Source organism: Martes martes, assembly GCF_963455335.1.
Source record: "Martes martes genome assembly, contig: scaffold_90, whole genome shotgun sequence".
In the NCBI taxonomy this organism is placed as follows: Eukaryota; Metazoa; Chordata; class Mammalia; order Carnivora; family Mustelidae; genus Martes; species Martes martes.
Window position 1 is genome coordinate 72,216 of NW_027666423.1, and position 20,707 is coordinate 92,922.

At 38.5% G+C, this 20,707-nt stretch overlaps 1 protein-coding gene across 1 annotated transcript in view; it reads right to left on the bottom strand.

Moving 5' to 3' along the window:
* LOC308338025 (ATP-dependent zinc metalloprotease YME1L1-like) overlaps nt 1-19,494 on the bottom strand; it is a 35,619-nt gene extending 16,125 nt beyond the window's left edge. Inside the window, exon 1 of the mRNA XM_080831584.1 lies at nt 19,437-19,494. The gene's annotated coding sequence lies outside the window, so the exon portion shown is untranslated. The remainder of the gene's footprint in view (nt 1-19,436) is intronic.
* Between the last annotated feature and the right edge of the window lie 1,213 nt (nt 19,495-20,707).

The following is a 20,707-nucleotide window of genomic DNA, read 5'->3' on the forward strand; positions in this document are numbered from 1 at the left end:
CCCCTTTGTTTAAGCTACTTTACACTGGGTTTCTACTAACTATAACCAAAAGGGATTGGACTGATGAAGAGAAGGAGAACAGGGAATGAAGGGACGGTGAGGACAGGAAGGTCTTATAACTATAGCTAGACAACAGCCTTACAACAGCATTTATGACAGGAAGGTGGCTGGTTCCCCATTGGTTCCCTTTGTTTGTCTTTTGTAGGCCCAGGACAGTTTGCTAAACCAGGATATGTTAACAGAGTTAGGTCAGAGCTGAGGAGTGGGTGGAATTGCCTTCTACTTTTTGCTTCGGCCTTAGGTATGCTTCTCCTCCTCTGATCTCTTCCTTCTTCCTCAAACACAACCTCAGCACTCCCATCACTTCAAAATATCATTTCTACGAGAGTTCAACTCTCAGCACAGCTGACATTTTTACCCTCCTTCTCCTCCTGCCTATATTCTCTGCCAGCTCATACCCTTGGACCAGACAGGGAACTGCTGGCCAAGACCACTTTACATCTGACTTCTCAGTTTAAGTTGCCCATTGCCCTTTTCACTTACAAAACCCCCAGAGAAACTCCTTTCCCTTGGGCTGAGATTCCAACCATTTAAACCATTTAAATGCCATGCATATGCGATGCATATTATAAATCTTATTCCACCTACAAATTCTTATTTAATACCGTAACTCTAGCCTTATAGTCTATGAGCCTGTATTTGAGGGAAAGTTATAACCAAATGTCCCCAAACATCTGTAATCTTTAAAAAAACGTAAAAAATGAAAAATAGCAGTGTCAAACTTTTAAAAATAGGAAAGTGGTGCCATCTTGTGGTTACAAAGAAGTAAAAATAAAAATTTTATCTCACTTTTTCAATATATTAAAGAATCATTGCCCAAATCAGGCCCACCTTAAGCAATCATTTCTCTCAGTGTTCTGAAATTCCCAGATAAAACCTCTTTATTCCTCCTTTACAATATTGTTCATGTGGAGAGTTTTCCTTGTCAGTCAGACTTATTGCTATCTCAGCCAGGAAAATCTAATTTCCTGAAAAAATAGTTTCCATGATTATACTTTGATTTTTGAATCAGAGACAGATCTTAATTCTGAATGCTACAGTAATGCATTCATAGAAAAGAGCTCTAAAACCTTTTTTTAGGCACTACCATAGTAATCAGCAAATGTCTTTGAGAGACGATTCCAAGCACTGGAAACAACATACGACTGGATTTTTTCAGAGTCCATGAAAGCATAGGTTGACTTCCAGAAAACATAATGCTATAAAAAGTGTTAAAATCCTTCTTCCCAGAAACATCTGGATTGACCAAAGAAATAAGATGAGCATGAGCTAAAATGTCCTCCCAAAGGCCTCACATCTTATAGACTAAAGGAAAATGCCATGAGTTAACTAACAAGCATCCTTACTTTGAATACAAAATGGTGCCAAGCAGAAGCGGGCCTTCTGCATAGTAAAGGCATTCTGGTACTTCACATCTGTCCGTGAAGAAAAAAAGGATATCCCCATAAGCAATAATATTTGGGTGGTCTGCATTTATACTAACATATAGGACCTCCTAGTGTAGTTGATATAGTAATTTAAACAGTTTATGTTTAAATTTAATAATATGCCTCAATAAGCAACATGTTTGTGGGCGCCTAGGTGGCTCAGTCATTAAGCATCTGCCTTTGGCTCAGGTCATGAATCCAGGGTCCTGAGATGGAGGCCCTCTTTGGGCTCCCTGCTCTTTGGGAAGCCTGCTTCTCCCTCTCCCACTTCGCCTGCTTGTGTTCCTGCTATTGCTGTCTCTCTCAGTCAAATGAATAAATAAATAAATAAATAAAATCTTAAAAAAAAAAAAGGAAGAAACACATTTGTACTTTATAGGACTAGAAAGTAAATGTATAGGAGAGCCTGCGTGGCTCAGTTAGTTAAGCATCTGCCTTTAGCTCAGGTCATGATCTCAGGGTCCTAGGATTTAGCCCCACGCTGGGCTCCCTGCTCAACCAGGAGCCTGCTTCTCCTTCTCCCTCAGCCCAACCCCCACCACTCATGTGCTCTCTTTCTCTCTCTCAAATAAATAAATAAAATCTTTTTTTTTTTTTAAAGTAAACATACAAATCTGCACTATTTGCCTGATGGGAGTTATTGATAGGAACAATGAGGATAGAAATAGTAGCAGACTTAGAGGATGATTGTGGAGCTGACCAGAGCAAGAAGAAAAGAAAAAAAGTGAAGAATGAAAGAGCCAGGGAGGGAAGAGAGAAGGAGAGTAAAAAGGTACTACATAAGCATAGGGTAAAATTGTTGTGTGATGATCACATGTGGCTGAGCAAATTAAAGAGTAGTAACAATAAAAGCCAACATTTGTTGAACACTCACCATATGCCAGGTAGAATGTGAAATTCTGACTGTGTAATATTTAATCATCTTTGAAAAAGAAAAAAAAAAGTAGGTGAGCTTCAGAACACTACTAGAATTAGACGGTTAGATGGGATGTTTTGCAGAATTTTTCTCTAACTTCAAAATTCCAGAGATGGCTTTTAATGTATATGACATTCTGCTTCAGAACCTTACATGGTGTCCATACATTAACTAAACAAATTTGCCAGACTTTTTTTTAAAGGAGACACTGAAACATTTTTAAAAGTTCTAAAGTCAGGATAAAATGGCCATATACGCACACATTTTTGAAATCTCTCTCTTTCTTTAAAGATTTATTTATTTATTTTAGAGAGAGAGCATGCGTGCAAGCAGGAGGAGGGGCAGAAGGAGAGGGAGGAGAGAGAGAATCTCAAGCAGACTTCCCACTGAGCGTGGAGCCTGAAATGGGGCCCAATTCCACAACCCATGAGATCACGACCCATCTGATGACCACCTGAGCCGAAATCAAGAGTCAGATGCTTAACCAGCTGAGCCACTCAGGTGCCCTTCTTGAAATCCCTTTCGAAATCACTCTTGAAAGTGAATGACATGAACTTAAAAAATAAAAACGGTAAAGAACAGGTCTTTCATGATGAAACAAACAAACAAACAAAAGGTCCAATCTTATACCACAACCTTGCACCAAATTAAGATATAATGCCAGGAATGGAAAAGTGACTCCCTTTCCAGAGAAGAGTATGCAAAGTAGCAGCAAGTGGGAAAATTCTGGAAAACCCGCCGTGCTGACAGGTCAGGGGCAGAAAGGGCATAGCTGGTTTCCAGCCTCTTTCCCATGCTGGCAGGAAAGGGCTCAAGGCCCACACTTGGAAGAACAGCCAAATTTATCTTCCACTCTGGCCCAAGGAGAAAAAACTGAAGGGCCAAAGTGCAATCACCATTTGTACACTCCTGGCAGTGGAAGTAGCAGTGATTCAGCTAAGAGAGGAAAATCCAGAACTATTTTTTTTTTCCACATTTGAATGTCTCTGTCATCTAACTGCTTAAAAAGCCTACAGCAAAGAAATTTTCCATCTCCCAGATGGAAGAGTAAGTGATAATACAATCATCATTCCCTGTATTTTTCCTTTACCTTTGAATAGAAGAGTTATCTTTGCTGCATTTTTAAAAAATTTTATTCTAAATGTAGGTCTCTGACTTTTTTTAGATATCTTCTAAAAATCAGTCCATGAGGCATTATTAGCATAGAACTAATATGCATTTATCATAGTGAAGAAAATATTTGTTATAAGAAAATAACAGCCCTTCCATATGCATTTGTGGATCTCTCTGGGACTTTCTAGGACCTTTCTTACTGCTAATAGAATTAGATTTTGCTCTAAGGTCTGAAATGGGATAGAATGGTACATTAACTGAATGATCTCAGTGGCCATTCTGAATTTAAAGATGAACGTTCACTTCTGTTCTATTTCCTATTCCAAATTTTGCCCAGCTACATTGCCCAACATAGCCTCTCAGAGTTTCTGCAGTGAGGTTAAATAACAACACTAAAACATTAAAATGAAATCAAATCTTCCAAATTAAATTAAAATATTCCAAATATCGGGGCGCCTGGGTGGCTCAGTGGGTTAAGCCGCTGCCTTCGGCTCAGGTCATGATCTCAGGGTCCTGGGATCGAGTCCCGCATCGGGCTCTCTGCTCAGCAGGGAGCCTGCTTCCCTCTCTCTCTCTCTGCCTGCCTCCTGCCTACTTGTGATCTCTCTCTGTCAAATAAATAAATAAAATCTTTAAAATATTCCAAATATCATATATCGACATACTGTGATACTCCTAAATTCAATAAAAAAACCTTCCCATTGTTAATTTCCCATTGATGTAATTAAAAGATAAAAATCTTAAAAAATTAAAATTCAAAATCTTTTAGTTGAAGTCCCAAAGGGCTAACGTGTGAAAAAATTCTGCTGTCCCTGTGCATTACTAATCCAAGAAATTAAAGTCCCCAATTTCAGTTTAAAGTCTAAATAATCATTTCCCTCAACTGTTCATTCTGCTCAATTTCAGTTAGATGAATTTTTTGTGTCTTCATTCTTTTTTTTTTTTTAAGATTTATTTATTTTTTTTTGAGACACAGAGAGAGATCACAAGTAGGCAGAGAGGCAGGCAGATAGAGAGAGGGAAGCAGGCTCCCTGCTGAGCAGATAGCCCGATATGGGACTCGATCCCAGGACCCTGAGATCATGACCTGAGCTGAAGGCAGAGGCTTTAACCCACTGAGCCACCCAGGCACCCCATGTCTTCATTCTTTAAGCAGCTGCAGACTGGACTGTCTTTCTCTAGAGTGGCTGCAGTTTAGGACCTCAGATTTTGTGTCTGTTTGCTTGCCACACAGCTCAGCAGCCTCACTATGAAGGATCTAAAGCATATAAAATTACACAGCAATTGTTTTTCACACCTACACATTAACAAAAATAAAACAATCCCCAAATCTTAGGATAGTTAACCCAAACATAATTATGTTCCAAATCTCAGCATTTAGTGTCGTCAAAAGTCATAATAGAAACTCAAAAGTATCTGAAAAATATTTCTTTCAATTTTACTGGCCAACCTATGTTGCTTGTCTGGGGCCCATGATCCTGACCCCAAAAACCAGTTAGGATTGCCCAATAATGTACATAGAAGCCCACCTGGGTAGCTGTTTGTTAGGCGACTGCGTTCGGCTCAGGTCATGACCCTGGAACCCCAAGATTGAGTCCCGCATCAGGCTCACTGTTCGGTGGGGAGTCTGCTTCTCCACTGACCTCTTTCCTTTCATACTCTCTCTCTCTCTCATTCCTTCTCTCTCTCTCTCAAATGAATAAATGAAATCTTTGAAAAAAAAATGTTCATAACATTGTGCATAACAGCCAAAATAAATAAATAAATAAAACAATCCCTCTCCTCTCTGCTAGTGCTCTCACTCTCTCTCTCTTTCAAATAAATAAATAAAATCTTAAAAAAAATCTTTCAGTGATGTCCTCTCATACTTAAAACACACATTTTTAAAGATAGTCTACAAAGCACCCTGTATGATCTAGTCTACAATTTCATCTTCTACTATATATCCATATATTTGATTTTTTTCCTATTTCTTTGTTACCTCAGATCTTGGCACTTTCCCCTTTTACTTTTGTGCTACAACTGAAGACGTTTTAAATAAGTCTTAAGATTCTTTTGATCAAACCAATATTTTAGATAACCTATTGGAGTTGTTTTCAAGCCTTTATAAAAGTATGGCCAATTAAGGATGTATCCAAATTCTTTGGTCCAGATAATAAGCCATGTTTTCCATTGGGAGCTGTAGGGACTTCCTGGAACCTGCAGCCTGTAGAAATGGTTCATTTAGCCTCCTAAGATTCTGGGATTACTGCTTCAAACGTCTAATGACAACATGAACATTGGTTCCCCCCAAATCCAAAATTGTTAACCCTAGCTCCCCTGATAAATTCTTGGGACTCTTTTACAAGCCTCCAGGCTTGCTGGAATGGACAGATTCAACCTCTTAGTGTTTATGCTGTTTACACTGTCTAAATAGTGCAACGATGGAAGGATCTCTATATAGTGCAGCTTAATGAGGCCTACTATTCCCCCTGCAGATTCAGTGTGGCCACTGCTGCCTTTCACTGACCAACCTTCAGAGCAGGAGTCCCCTGTTGCTTATTTCTTCCAATGGTGTTTGCCAAGGTCTCCACTTTAGTGGGATCTCCAGCAGACATTCCCATGCTGTGAGTCTTGTCCTGTACTCTTAATGGGTCAACATGAGTCAAATAGATGCTCTGCAGGGGCCTCTCCTGCTCTTCTGAGATGGTCTGGTGATGACAGTACCTGACTTTGATTGACAGCGATAGCACTGATGACTCCCCAGAAGGTGGTATGGCCTTCTAGAGCTTGGTAAAGAAAATAATAAAAATGTTATATCTTTTATTTCCCAAGTTAATTCTAAGGGTAACAGTGATGATAAGTAAATAATATAAATTTGTAATGACGGTCAACATAAGGAATTGTGCTGACCCGGGATCAATAAAACATGGTACTTGACTTCTCCCTCCTTTACTATCTTGCACAATGATTCACAAATTTTGGAGTGCATTTAAAAATCTGGGAAAGGTGGGAGTGACATCACCAAACAACGATGTAGGGACACCTCCATCCCTTCACAAAGATCAATAATCAGAAAGCTCTCCATGAACAAAAACGGCTCTGGAAGAGCTCAGGAGTCCTCTTAAGGAACCTTAGCAACACAGTGAAACAAAAAAACTTGAGAATAATTGCACAAGAAAAGAAGAACGTTTCATTTTGCCTGCATCATCTCACCCCTCAAGCTGGCACTGCTCAGTGCCAAGAGTCCCCAGCCAGAAGGAGTTCCATTTACTAGAAAAGGAAAAGCAGAGTGAGGGACCAGCTTCTCCAGGTTTTCGGGATACTGCACAAAGGTCCCAATTCAGGTTTACCCTACCCAGAGACCAACAAAAGTGAGATATGCAGAGATGGTTAGGAAAAAAAGAAACACAATAGCTACTAATAGCAGCCACGTAGCAGGACCCCCTACAGTGAAGCCCAGCAGGTTTTGCCAGTGAAGAAATCAATCACCAACTAAGCCTCCATGGAAATAAGTTTCACTAAATTTCACTAAGGTGAAAACCTGCAGTTTTCACCAGCTTTCAGGTATTGGCATTTGCTGACACCCGTTGTCTGAGTCTCTTCCCTCTAATTCCCCTCTCTGGCTGCAAAAAGAGCCTGGGAACTGCACCAGCAGCCAGCTCAAGCCTCTGTTTTTCCCCAGGTGTAAGATGCCAGTCTAAACCCCCAACGCTGACCCCACCCCCATGGGTGCACTTGGGGCTACCCATCTAGCTGTGCACTTGCACGCTGCAAGCCTGGTAAGCCTGAAAATTGTCACTGGCCTCTGGTGAAGTGTGTAGGCCTTGGAGTAAGACTGTGGCGACATAGGGGAGCACACCAACAGCCTGGGATTCTGTAATTGCTTGTGGGCCTGGATTAGGCCCTGTATTCTGTCATTAGCCCCACCAGCTGTGCACCCACACATCCCAGGTTTGAATCCTGCCAACAGTTTACACTACTGTGAACCCATGGCAATACCCAACAGCCACAGTAGTGCATGCCAGTGAGCCTGTAGCTGGGCCTGTCTTTGCTGCCTTCCATGACCCCACCACTGCATGATGTGCCCAACTGACACATGACACGACACAGGCACCTGCAGCTGGACTCTGCAGCCAAGTATGCCACCACGAGCTCTGGCCACCATCACTACATGCCTGGGCCCTAGCCATTGTACCTGGAAGTGTCACTGAGGACCCCAACTGCCGTTGAAGCCACTATGGACCCCTTGAATGCTTATCAAGGACAACAGTGTTGTCAATGCTGTGGATCCTAGTGGCCTTGGCCAAAGAGAACCATGCCACTCACACCCCACACTTGGTGCCCAGCATGCCCCCACTTTGAGGTCAAAGTCTTATATTACCCAAGTCAGGCCATAAAATTCAGGAGACTACTTCAAATGCACAGACCTACAAAAGGCTATTGGAATCACAAAGAATTAGGGAAAGATGACTCCACCAAAGGAATAGAGTAAACCTCCAGGAACTGGCCCCAAAGAAATGGAGATCCAAGAATTGCTCAACAGATAATTCAAAACAGTTGTTCTAAAGATGTTCAGGAAACTATTTAAAAAAACACATATAAACAACTTAACAAAATCAGAAAGACAATACAAGAGAAAAACGAAAAGTTCAACCAAGAGAAAACACTTTTTAAAAACACCAAACAGAAATTTTGGACCTGTAGAATACAGTAACTGAATAGTTCAATAGAGAGCTTCGATATCAGACTTGACAAAGCAGAATAAGGAACCAGTGATGTAAAAGAGAGATTAACGGAAATTATCCAAATAGGGGAGCAAGAAGGAAAAAGAATGAAAAAGAATAAAGAAATCTTATGAAAATTATGGGGCACCATCAAAACACAACAAAACAAAACAAAATAAAAAACAATGTAAAGATCACTGGAGTCCCAGAAGGAGGAGAGAAAAATGTGGTAAAGAGCTTAGTTAAAGAAATAATGGCTGAGAACTTCCCAAACCTGGGGGAGAGATTTGGAGATCCAAGTTAATGAAGGTAATACGTCACCACAAAATTTCAACCCAAAATGATCTTCTACAAGATGCATTATAATGTAACTCACTAAATCAAAGACAAAGAAAGAATTTCAAAAGCAACAAGGGAAAAAAACTCTCTCATACAAGGTAAGCCCCATAAGGCTACAGCAGATTGCTGAGCAGGGACCTTGCAGGCCAGGAGTGAACGGAATGATATATTCAAAATCCTGTGAGAAAGAAACTGCCAACCAAGAATACTTAACCTGGCAAAATTGCCTTCAGAAAAGAAGGCAAAATGAAGACTTTCCCCCCAAAAAGGAAGGTGATGGAGCTCACTACCACTAGAACTGCCTTCCAAGAAATGCTGAAAGGAGTACTTGAAATTGAAGTGAAAGGATGATAATTAGAAACATGAAGACACATGAAAATACACAACACTGGCATGTTAACCATTTAACTCTAGTTTAACAGTTAAAGGACAAAAGTTTTTAAAAATACAGCTACATATCGCCTGGATCACTGGGTATGGGGCATAGACAATGAATTTTGGAACACTGAAAAAAAGTGAAATAAAATAAAAAACTACACCTACAATGATTTATTAATGGATACGCAATATAAAAAGAAGTAAACTGTGACATCAAAAATATAAAAGGGTAGTATATAATATAAAATATATATACTATATAAAACATATATAGTATATAATATAAAATATATTCTATTTATATGTATTTATATTTATAATATAAACATATAAAAGGGAGTAAAAGGGTAGAGTTTTCATGTGATTGAAGTTGAATTGTTATCAGTATGAAATAGACCGCTATACATATAAGATGTTTCATGTAAGCCTCATGGTAACCAAAAAGCAGAAACCTACAATAGATTCACAAATGATACATGGAAGAGAATCAAAGCCTACCACTACAGAAAATCATCAATTCATAATGGAAGGCAGTCAAAGAGGAAGAAAGGTATAAGAGAACTATAAAACAGCTAGGAAACAATGAGATGGCATAAGTAAATCTTTACCTATCAATAATTACTGTAAATGAAAATGCACTGATTTCTCCCAGGAAGAAAACACAGAGTGGGTGAACAGATAAAATATATAAGACCCACATATATGCTTCCTACAAAAGACTCACCTCAGCTTTAATACACATAGGCTAAAAGTGAATGGATGGAAAAAGATATTCCATGCAAGTGGAAACCAAACGAGAGCAGGAGTAGCTTTACTTACATTAGACAAAAGAGACTTTAAGTCAAAAATAGTAACAAAAGACAAAGAAGGCCACTATAGAATGATGCAAGAGTCAACTGATCAAGAAGGCACAACAATCATAAATACATGTATGCATCCAACACGAGAGCACTGAAATATATTAAGCAAATACTACTAGATCTGAAGAGAGGGGCGCCTGGCTGGCACAGTTGGTAGAGCATCCAGATTTGGGATTTGGCTTAGGTCATGATCAGGGTCATGAGATGGAGCCCCGGATCACGTTCTGCACTAATGCAGAGTCTGCTTAAGACTCCCTGCCCCGGGTGGAAAACAATTTACCATGCTAATGGACATCAAAAGAAAGCTGGGGTGGCCTTATATCAGATCAATCAGATTTTAAGCCAAAGACTATAATAAGAGATGAGGAAGGACACTATATCATGCTCAAAGGGTCTGTCCAACAAGAAGATCTAACAATTTTAAATACCTATGCCCTTAACATGGGAGCAGCCAACTATGTAAACCAATTAATAATAAAATCAAAGAAACACAATGACAATAATACAATAATAATAGGAAATTTTTACACCCCCCCCTCACTGAAATGGACAGATCATCTAAGCAAAAGATCAACAAGGAAATCAAGGCCTTAAATGACACACTGGACCAGATGGACATCACAGCTATATTCAGAACATTCCATCCCAAAGCAACAGAATACACATTCTTCTTTAGTGCACATGGAACATTCTCCAGAATGGATCACATCCTGGTTCATAAATCAGGTATCAACCAGGATCAAAAGATTGGGATCATTCCCTGCACATTTTCAGACCACAATGCTCTTAAGCTAAAACTCAATCACAAGAGAAAATTTGGAAAGAACCCAAATACATGGAGACTAAACAGTATCCTTCTAAAGAATGAATGAATCAACAAGGAAATAAAGAAGAATTGAAAAATTCAAGGAAACAAATGATAATGAAAACACAACAGTTCAAAATCTGTGGGACACAGCAAAGGCAGTCCTGGGAGGAAAATATACAGCGATACAAGCCTTTCTCAAGAAACAAGAAAGGTCTCAAATACACAACCTAACCCTACACCTAAAGGAGCTGGAGAAAAAAACAACAAAGAAAACCTAAACCCAGCAGGAGAAGAGAAATCATAAAGATCAGAGCAGAAATCAATGAAATAGAAACTAAAAAAACAATAGAACAAATCAATGAAACTAGGAGCTGGTTCTTTGAAAGAATTAATAAGATTGATAAACCCCTGGCCAGACTTATCAAAAAGAAAAGAGAAAGGTCCCAAATAAATGAAATCATGAATGAAAGAGGAGAGATCACAACCAACAACAAAGAAATTCAAACAATTATAAGAACATATTATGAGAAACTCTATGCCCACAAATCTGACAATCTGGAAGAAATGGATGCATTGCTAGAGACATATGAACTACCACAACTGAACCAGGAAGAAATAGAAAACCTGAACAGACCCATAACCAATATGGAGATTGAAACAGTCATCAAAAATCTCCAAACAAACAAAAGTCCAGGGCCAGATGGCTTCCCAGGGGAATTCTACCAAACATTTAAAGAAGAATTAATTCCTATTCTCCTGAAACTGTTCCAAAAAATAGAAATGGAAGGAAAACTTCCAAACTCATTCTAGGAGGCCAGCATCACCTTGATCCCAAAACCAGACAAGGATCCCACCAAAAAAGAGAATTACAGACCCATATCCTTGATGAACACAGATGCGAAAATTCTCACCAAAATACTGGCCAATAGGATCCAACAGTACATTAAAAGGATTATTCACCACGACCAAGTGGGATTTACTCCAAGGCTGCAAGGTTGGTTCAACATCCGCAAATCCATCAATGTGATACAATACATTAATAAAAGAAAGAATAAGAACCATATGATACTCTCAATAGATGCTGAAAAAGCATTTGACAAAGTGCAGCATCCCTTCCTGATCAAAACTCTTCAAAGTGTAGCGATAGAAGGCACATACCTCAATATTATCAAAGCCATCTATGAAAAACCCACTGCAAATATCATTCTCAATGGAGAAAAAATGAAAGCTTTTCCGCTAAGGTCAGGAACATGGCAAGGATGTCCGTTATCACCACTGCTGTTCAACATAGTACTAGAAGTCCTAGCCTCAGCAATCAGACAACAAAAAGAAATTAAAGGCATCCAAATTGGCAAAGAAGAAGTCAAACTATCACTCCTTGCAGATGATATGATACTATATGTGGAAAACCCAAAAGACTCCACTCCAAAACTGCTAGAATTTGTACAGGAATTCAGTAAAGTGTCAGGATATAAAGTCAATGCCCAGAAATCAGTCGCATTTCTTTACACTAACAACAAGACAGAAGAAAGAGAAATTGAGGAGTCAGTCCCATTTACCATTGCACCCCAAACCATAAGATACCTAGCAATAAATCTAACCAAAGAGGCAAAGAATCTATACTCAGAAAACTATAAAGTAGGCATGAAAGAAATTGAGGAACACACAAAGAAATGGAAAAATATTCCATGCTCATGGATTGGAAGAACAAATATTGTGAAAATGTCTATTCTACCTAAAGCAATCTACACATTTAATGCAATCCCTATCAAAATCCCATCCATTTTTTTCAAAGAAATGGAACAAATAATGCTAAAATTTATATGGAACCAGAAAAGACCTCAGATATCCAAAGGAATATTGAAAAAGAAAGCCAAAGTTGGTGGTATCACAATTCCAGACTTTAAGCTCTATTACAAAGCTATCATCATCAAGACAGTATGGTACTGGCACAAAAACAGACACATAGATCAATGGAACAGAAGAGAGAGCCCAGAAATAGACCCTCAATTCTATGGTCAACTAATCTTCAACAAAGCAGGAAAGAATGTCCACTGGAAAAAAGACAGCCTCTTTAACAAATGGCGTTGGGAAAATTGGACATCCACATGCAGAAAAATGGAACTGGACCACTTCCTAACACCACACATGAAAATAGACTCGAAATGGATGAAAGACCTCAAGTGAGAAAGGAATCCATCAAAATCCTTGAGGAGAACATAGGCAGCAACCTCTTCGACCTCAACTGCAGCAGATTCTTCCTAGGAACATCGCCAAAGGCAAGGGAAGCAAGGGCAAAAATGAACTATTGGGACTTCATCGAGATCAAAAGCTTTTGCACAGCAAAGGAAAGAGTAAACAAAACCAAAAGACAACTGACAGAATGGGAGAAATTATTTGCAAAGGACATATCAGATAAAGGGCTAGTATCCAAAATCTATAAAGGGCTCAGCAAACTCAACACCCAAAGAACAAATAACCCAATCAAGAAATGGACAGAGGACATGAACAGACATTTCTGCAAAGAAGCCATCCAGATGGCCAACAGACACATGAAAAAAGGCTCCACATCACTCAGCATCAGGGAAATACAAATCAAAACCACAATGAGATACCACCCACCCCAGTCAGAATGGCTAAAATTAACAAGTCAAGAAATGATAGATGCTGGTGAGGATGCAGAGAAAGGGGAACCCTCCTACACTGTTGGTGGGAATGCAAGCTGGTGCAACCACTCTGGAAAACAGCATGGAGGTTCCTCAAAAAGTTAAAAATAGAGCTACCTTACGACCCAGCAATTGCACTACTGGGTATTTACCCTCAAGATACAAAGGTAGTGATCGGAGGGGCACGTGCACCCGAATGTTTATAGCAGCAATATCCACAATAGCCAAACGATGGAAAGAACCTAGATGTCCATCCACAGATGAATGGATAAAGAAGATGTAGTATATATATATATATACATATATATATATATATATATATATTTATACAATGGACTACTATGCAGCCATCAAAAGAAATGAAATCTTGCCATTTGTGACGATGTGGATGGAACTAGAGGGTATTATGCTTAGCAAAATATGTCAATCGGAGAAAGACAACTATCATATGATCTCCCTGATATGAGGAAATGGAGATGCAACATGGGGGGCTTGGGTGGTACGAAAAGAGTAAATGAAACAAGATGGGATCTGGAGGGAGACAAACCATAAGAGACTCTTAATGTCACAAAACAAACTGAGGGGGCTAGAGGGAGGGGGGTAGGGAGAGGGTGGTGGGGTTATGGACATTGGGGAGGGTATGTGCTATGGTGAATGCTGTGAAGTGTGTAAACCTGGAGATTCACAGACCTGTACCCCTGGGGCTAATAATACATTATATGTTTATTAAAAAAAAAAGACTCCCTGTCCCCTCTGCCTTTGCCCCTACCCCATGCTCTCTCTCTAAAATAAATAAGTTTTCAAAAAAAACTCTGAAGAGGGAAACAGACAAAACCATAAGAGTGGAAGACTTTAATACCCTATTTTCCATAGTAGATAAACCATCCAGACAGAAAATCAACAAATGAATAAATTTTGGGGTAAAATGGGCAATAATAAATACCAGAGCAGAAATAATAAAACAGAGACCAGAAAAATAATAGAGAAGATTAACAAAACTAAACCAGGGGTGACTGGGTAGCTCAGAGGGTTAAGCCTCTGCCTTCTGCTCAGATCATGATCCCAGGGTCCTGGGATCGAGCCCTGCATCAGGCTCTCTGCTTGGCAGGGAGCCTGCTCCCCCAGCCCAGCTCTCTGCCTGCCCCTCTGTCTGCTTGTGATCTCTCTCTGTCAAATAAATAAAAATAAAAAACTAAACAAAACTTTGGCTACACTAAGACTGAAAGAGAAGAAGACTCAAATAAATAAAATCAGAAATGATTTTCTATTTCTTCCTGATTCAGTTTTGGAAGATAATATGTTCCTAGGATTTTATCCATTTCTTCTGGTTTGTCCAATTTGTTGGCATATATTTTTTCACAGTATTCTCTTATAATACTTTCTATTTCTGTGGTATCTATTGTTACTTCTCTTCTTCCATTTCTGGTTTTGTTTATTTGGGTCCTTTCTCTTTTTCTCTTGGTCACAAATTACCTCAAATAGACATAGTCATTTTGAGAAAGAAAAACAGAGCTGGAGATATCACCATTCCAGATTTCCATAATCAAACATTATGGTACTGTCACAAAAATAGACACACAGATCAGTGGAACAGAAGAGAGCTCCGAAATAGACCAATACTCATTAGTCAACTAACCTATGACAAAGGAGGCAAGACTACAAAGTGGGGAGAAGACAATCTCTTTAATAAATGATACAGGAAAACAGAACAGCTATATAAAAGAATAAAAATGGACCACTTTCTAAAGCCATACACAAAAATAAACTCAGAATGGCTTAAAGTCCTAGATATGAGACCTGAAACCATAAAAATCCTAGAAAGAACACAGGCAGTAATTTCTCCTATATCATTGTGTTAACTCTACTCAACGAGAAAAAAACAATTAAATAAAATCAGAAATGAAAAAGGAGACACAACTGACACCACAACTGTACAAATATCATAAAAGATTACTGTGAACCATTATATGGCAATAATTGGAAACCAAAAAGAAATATATAAATTCGTAGAAACATATAACCTATAAAGATTGAATCATGAAGAAACAGAAAATACGAACAGACAAATAATGAGTAAAGACATTGAATCATTAATCAAGAACCTCTCAATGACAAGAAGACCAGGACCAGATAATTATATTCGTTGAATTCTACTAAACATTAAAGAAACATTAACAACAATCCTTATCAAACTCGTCCAATAAATTGAAAAGGAAGGAACACTCCCAAATTCATTTTACATGGCCAGCATTGTCCTGATACCAAAGCCAGATAAGGACACTACAAGGAAAAACAAAACAAAACAACGAAATCAAAAAACCACAGACCAATATCCTCTCTGAACATAGATGAAAAATTCTCAATAAATATTAGCAAACCAAATTCAAATCACAATAAAAGTACCATACACTATGATCAGGCAGGATTCATCCTTGTGATACAGGGATGGTTCAATACATACAAATCAATTAAAAACATAATAATAATAAGAATAGGTAATCAATAACATCTTTAATAGAATAAAAGATAAAAATCATATGATAATCTCAGTAGATGCATAAAAAGCAATTGACACAATTCAACATCCATTCCTGATAAATACCCTCAACAAATTAGATAAAGAAACATACCTCAACATAATAATAAAAGCCATATGGGATAAGCACCCATATATCATATTCAATGAGGAAAGTTTGACAGCTTTTTCTCTAAGATCAGGAACAAGACAAGGATGCCCACTCTCACCACACCAACTCAGTGCAATCAGGCAAGGAAAAAAAAAAAAGTTTTCTGAATCAGAAAGGAAAAAGTAAGTTCTGTCTATTTGCAGATGACATGATTTTATATATAGAAAATCCTAAACATTCCACCAAAAAAAAACTGTTAGATGTAACTAACAAATTCGGGAAAGTTGCAGGATACAATATCAACATACTGATAACAGTAGTGTTTCTATACAATAACAACAAATGATCTGAAAAAGAAATTTAAAATCCCATTTATAATAACATCCAGCACAATAAAATACTTAGAAATATATTTAACTAAGGAGATGAAAAGATTGTGAATAGCCAAAGCAATCTTGAGAAAGAACAAAGCTGGAGACATCATACTTTCTGATTTTAAACTATGTGTAGTAATAGAGCTATAGTAATCACACAGTGCAGTATTGTCATAAAAACGGGCATTTAAATGGAACAGAAAAGAGATCCCAGAAATAAACCCATACACTTAGAGTCAACTAACTTTTGACAAAACATCAAGAGTATAAAATAGGGAAAAATAGTCTCTTCAATAAATGATACTGGGAAAACTGGATATCCATATGCAAAAGAATGAAACTAGACTCATTTCATCATTCACAAAAATCAACTCAAAAAGTATTGAGGACTTGAAGGTAAGACCTGAAACAACAAAATTCTAGGAAGAAAATATTAGAGGTAAGCTCCTTAATGTCTTGGCAATGACTTTTTCTTTTTCTTTCTTTCTTTCTTTTTTTTTTCTTTTCTTTTTTTTTTTTTTTTTTTGGATACTAAAAGCAAAGGCAACAAATGAAAAATATATGTATGGGATGGCATCACACTAAAAAACTCTGTGCAAGGGTGTCTTGCTGGCTTGGTCAGTAGAGCATGCAACTCTTGATCTTGGGGTTGTAGGTTTGAGCCCCATTTTGGGCATAGAGATTACTTAAAAATAAAATCTTGTCTAAAAAATTAAAAAAGAAAAAGCTCTATGCAGCACAGAAAACCACAATAAAAGCAAAAGGCAAGCTATGAAACAAGACAAGGATGTCCATTCACCACCTTTATTCCACATATTACTGGAAGTTCTATCCACAGCAATCAGACAACAAAAACATATAAAAGGTATCCAAATTGGTATGGGAGAAGTAAAACATTCACTATTTGGAGATGACATGATACTATATATAGAAAACCAAAAAGACTCCCCACAAAACTGCTAGCACTGATAAACAAACTCAGTAAAGTTGCAGGATACAAAATTAATGCACAAAAATCTGTTGTATCTCTACATACCAAAAATGAATCAACAGAAAGAGAAATTTAAAAAACAATCCCTTTTACAAGTACAACGAAAATAAGAAGATACCTAGAAATAAACCAAAGAGATGAAAGGTCTGTACTCTGAAAACTATAAAAAACTGAAGAAACAAACTGAAAATGACACAAAGAAATGGAAAGACATCCCATACTCATGGATTAGAAGAATAAATATTGTTAAAAATGCCTTTGAAAAAAAAATGCCTTTGATATCCAAAACAATCTACACATTTAACACAATCCTATCAAAAAACAATAGTATTTTTCACAGAACCAGAACAAACAGGTTTAAAATTCGTATGGGATCACAAAAGACCTCAAAGAGCTAAAGCAATCTTGAAAAAGAAAAGCAAATCTGGAGGCATCACAATTCTGAAATGCAAGTTATATTACAAAGCTGTAGTAATCCAAACAGTATGGTACTGGCACAAAAATAGACACAGAGATCAACTGAACAGAGTAGAAAACACAGACATAAACCCACAATTGTATGGCCAATTAAATTATCTCTGACAAATCAGGAAAGAATATCCAATGGGGAAAAGTTCTTTCAACAAATGGTGTTGGGAAAACTGACAGCAACATGCAAAAGAATGAAATTAGACTACTTTCTTTCAACATACACAAAAATAAATTCAAATTCAAAATGGATTAAAGACCTAAATGTGAGACCGAAAACCACAAAAATCATAGAAAAGAGCAAAGACAATAGTACCTCTGGCATTGGCTATAGCAATTTTTTTTCTGGATAGGTCCCTGAAAGAAGGGAAACAAAAGCAAAAATAAACTGTGGGAACTACATCAAAATAAAAAGCATCTGTGCAGTGACAGAAACAATCAACAAAACTAAATGGTAAACTATGGAATAGGAGAAATTTACAAATAACACACCTGATAAAGGGTTGACATACCTAATAAAGGGTTAGAATCCAAAATCTATAAAGAACTTATAAAGCTGAACACACACAAAATGAATAATCCAATTTTAAAATGTGCAGAAGACACAGACATTTTTCCAAAGAAGACTTACAGATGGTCAACACACACATTTGAAAAGATGCTCATTATCATATATCATCAGGGAAATGCAAATCAAAACTACAATAAGATATCACCTCATACCTGTCAGAATGGCTCAAATAAAAAAACACCGGATATCAGGAGTGGTGAGGATGTGGAAAAAAAGGAACACTTGCAATGTTGGTGGTGGGAATGCAAACTGGTACAGCCACTGTGGAAAACACTATGGAAGTTCCTAAAAAAGTTAAAAATAGAAATACCCGACAATCTAGTAATTGCGCTACTGGGGTTTTTTTTGGGGGGGGGTGGCGGGGTTGTTCTTGTTTTTGGTTTTGCTCTACTGAGTTTTTAACCAAAGATTACAAAAACACTAATTCAAAGGGATCCACGCACCCCTATATTTACTGCAGAATTACTTAAACAATAGCCGAGATATGGAAGCAACCCAAGTGACCATTGAGAGATGAATGGATAAAGAAGATGTGGTATATATAAAATGGAATATTTTTCAGCCATAAAAAAAAGAACAAACATGGTTAAAACTAGAGAGTATAAGGGTGTATAGAGGGAGAAGGAGCAAGATGGCAGAGGAGGAGGAGACCTAATTATCATCGGGTCCCAGGAGTTCAGCTAGATAGTTATCAAACCATTCTGAACACCTACAAACTCAACAGGAGATCGAAGAGAAGAGCAACAATTCTAGGAACAGAAGAGCAACCACTTTCTGGAAGGTAGGATGTATGGAGAAGTGAATCCGAGGTGATGCACAGGAAGATAGACTGTGGGGGAAGGGGCTGGCTCCCAGGAAGTGGTGGAGAAGCAGAGCACAAAATCAGAACTTTTAGAAGTCGACTCCACTGAGGGACCTCTCTCCAGAGGCTAAGCAGGGGTTAGAGCCCTCTCGGGAACAGTGTGGTTACAGAAAGACCAGGGGTGTCTGAGTGTGGCAGAGCTCCCAGGTTTCAGAGCAGGGAAGATGGCAGCAGAGATGGAGCCGAGGAGGGGCTCTCAGCTCGGGGTTACCTTCAACCGTGATCTCAAAGAGCAGGGACCACACAAGTGGCTGATCCGGGGAGACTCACCTTCCTCTTCCGGGAAGAACAGGATGGCAGGAATCTGCTGGGCTTGGAGACTCCAAACAGGGCCCTGCACCAGAGATAGAAACACTCAGACACAGGCTGGGTGAACTTGGAGTGTGGCCAGAGACCAGGGAGACGGGAGAGATTGACGCTTTTCTCTCAGGGCGCACTGAGGAGTGGGGCCCTGAGCTCGTGGCTCCTCCAGCCAGAGATTGGGAGACCGGCATCATTATTCCCGTCCTCCAAAGCTCTACAGAAAGCATTCAGGGAACAAAATCTCCCGAGAACAAAACTGTGCAGATTACTCAGCCTGGCCCCTGGCAAAGGCAGTGCAATTCCGCCTCGGGCAAAGACATTTGAGAATCACACAGGCCCCTCCCCCAGAAGATCAGCAAGAACATCCAGCTGAGGCCACGTTAACAGATCAGTGAGAACTGCAGAACTCCAGAGCTAAGGAATACAACACATAGAATTCATGGCTTTCCCCCCATGATTCTTTAGTCTTTCAAAGTTAAATATTTTTAATTTTATTTTTTTCTTATTCGGTTTTTAAAATTTTTCCTCTTTCCTATTTTAAACTTTTAAAACTATTTTAACTTATCAATACCTTTAAACAATTTTTTTTTAATTTTCATTGTTATAGTCTATCCCTTCATTGTATTTAACCTTACTTTTTGTATACATATAGGCTTTTCTTTCTTCTGGGATACAGTTTCTTCTAACAGATCAAAATATACCTTAAATCCTGTGCATGGCTTTGTTTCAGTCTCCAGCCTGCTCACATTCTTTCCTCTTTTTTTTCAACCAACTTATCTTATCAATTCTTTTTTTTTAATCGCTCAGCATCAGGGAAATACAAATCAAAACCACAATGAGATACCACCTCACACCAGTCAGAATGGCTAAAATTAATGAGTCAAGAAATGACAGCTGTCGGCGAGGATGTGGAGAAAGGAGAACCCTCCTACACTGTTGGTGGGAATGCGAGCTGGTGCAACCACTCTGGAAAACAGCAGGGAGGTTCCTCAAAAAGTTGAAAATAGAGCTATCCTATGACCCAGCAATCACACTACTGGGTATTTACCCTAAAGGTATAAGTGCAGTGATCTGAAGGGGCACATGCACCCAAATGTTTATAGCAGCAATATCCAAAATAGCCAAACTACAGGAAGAGACTAGATGTCCATCAACAGATGAATGGATAAAGAAGATGAGGTATATACACTGGAATATTATGCAACCATCAAAAGCCCAAAATCCTGCCATTTATGATG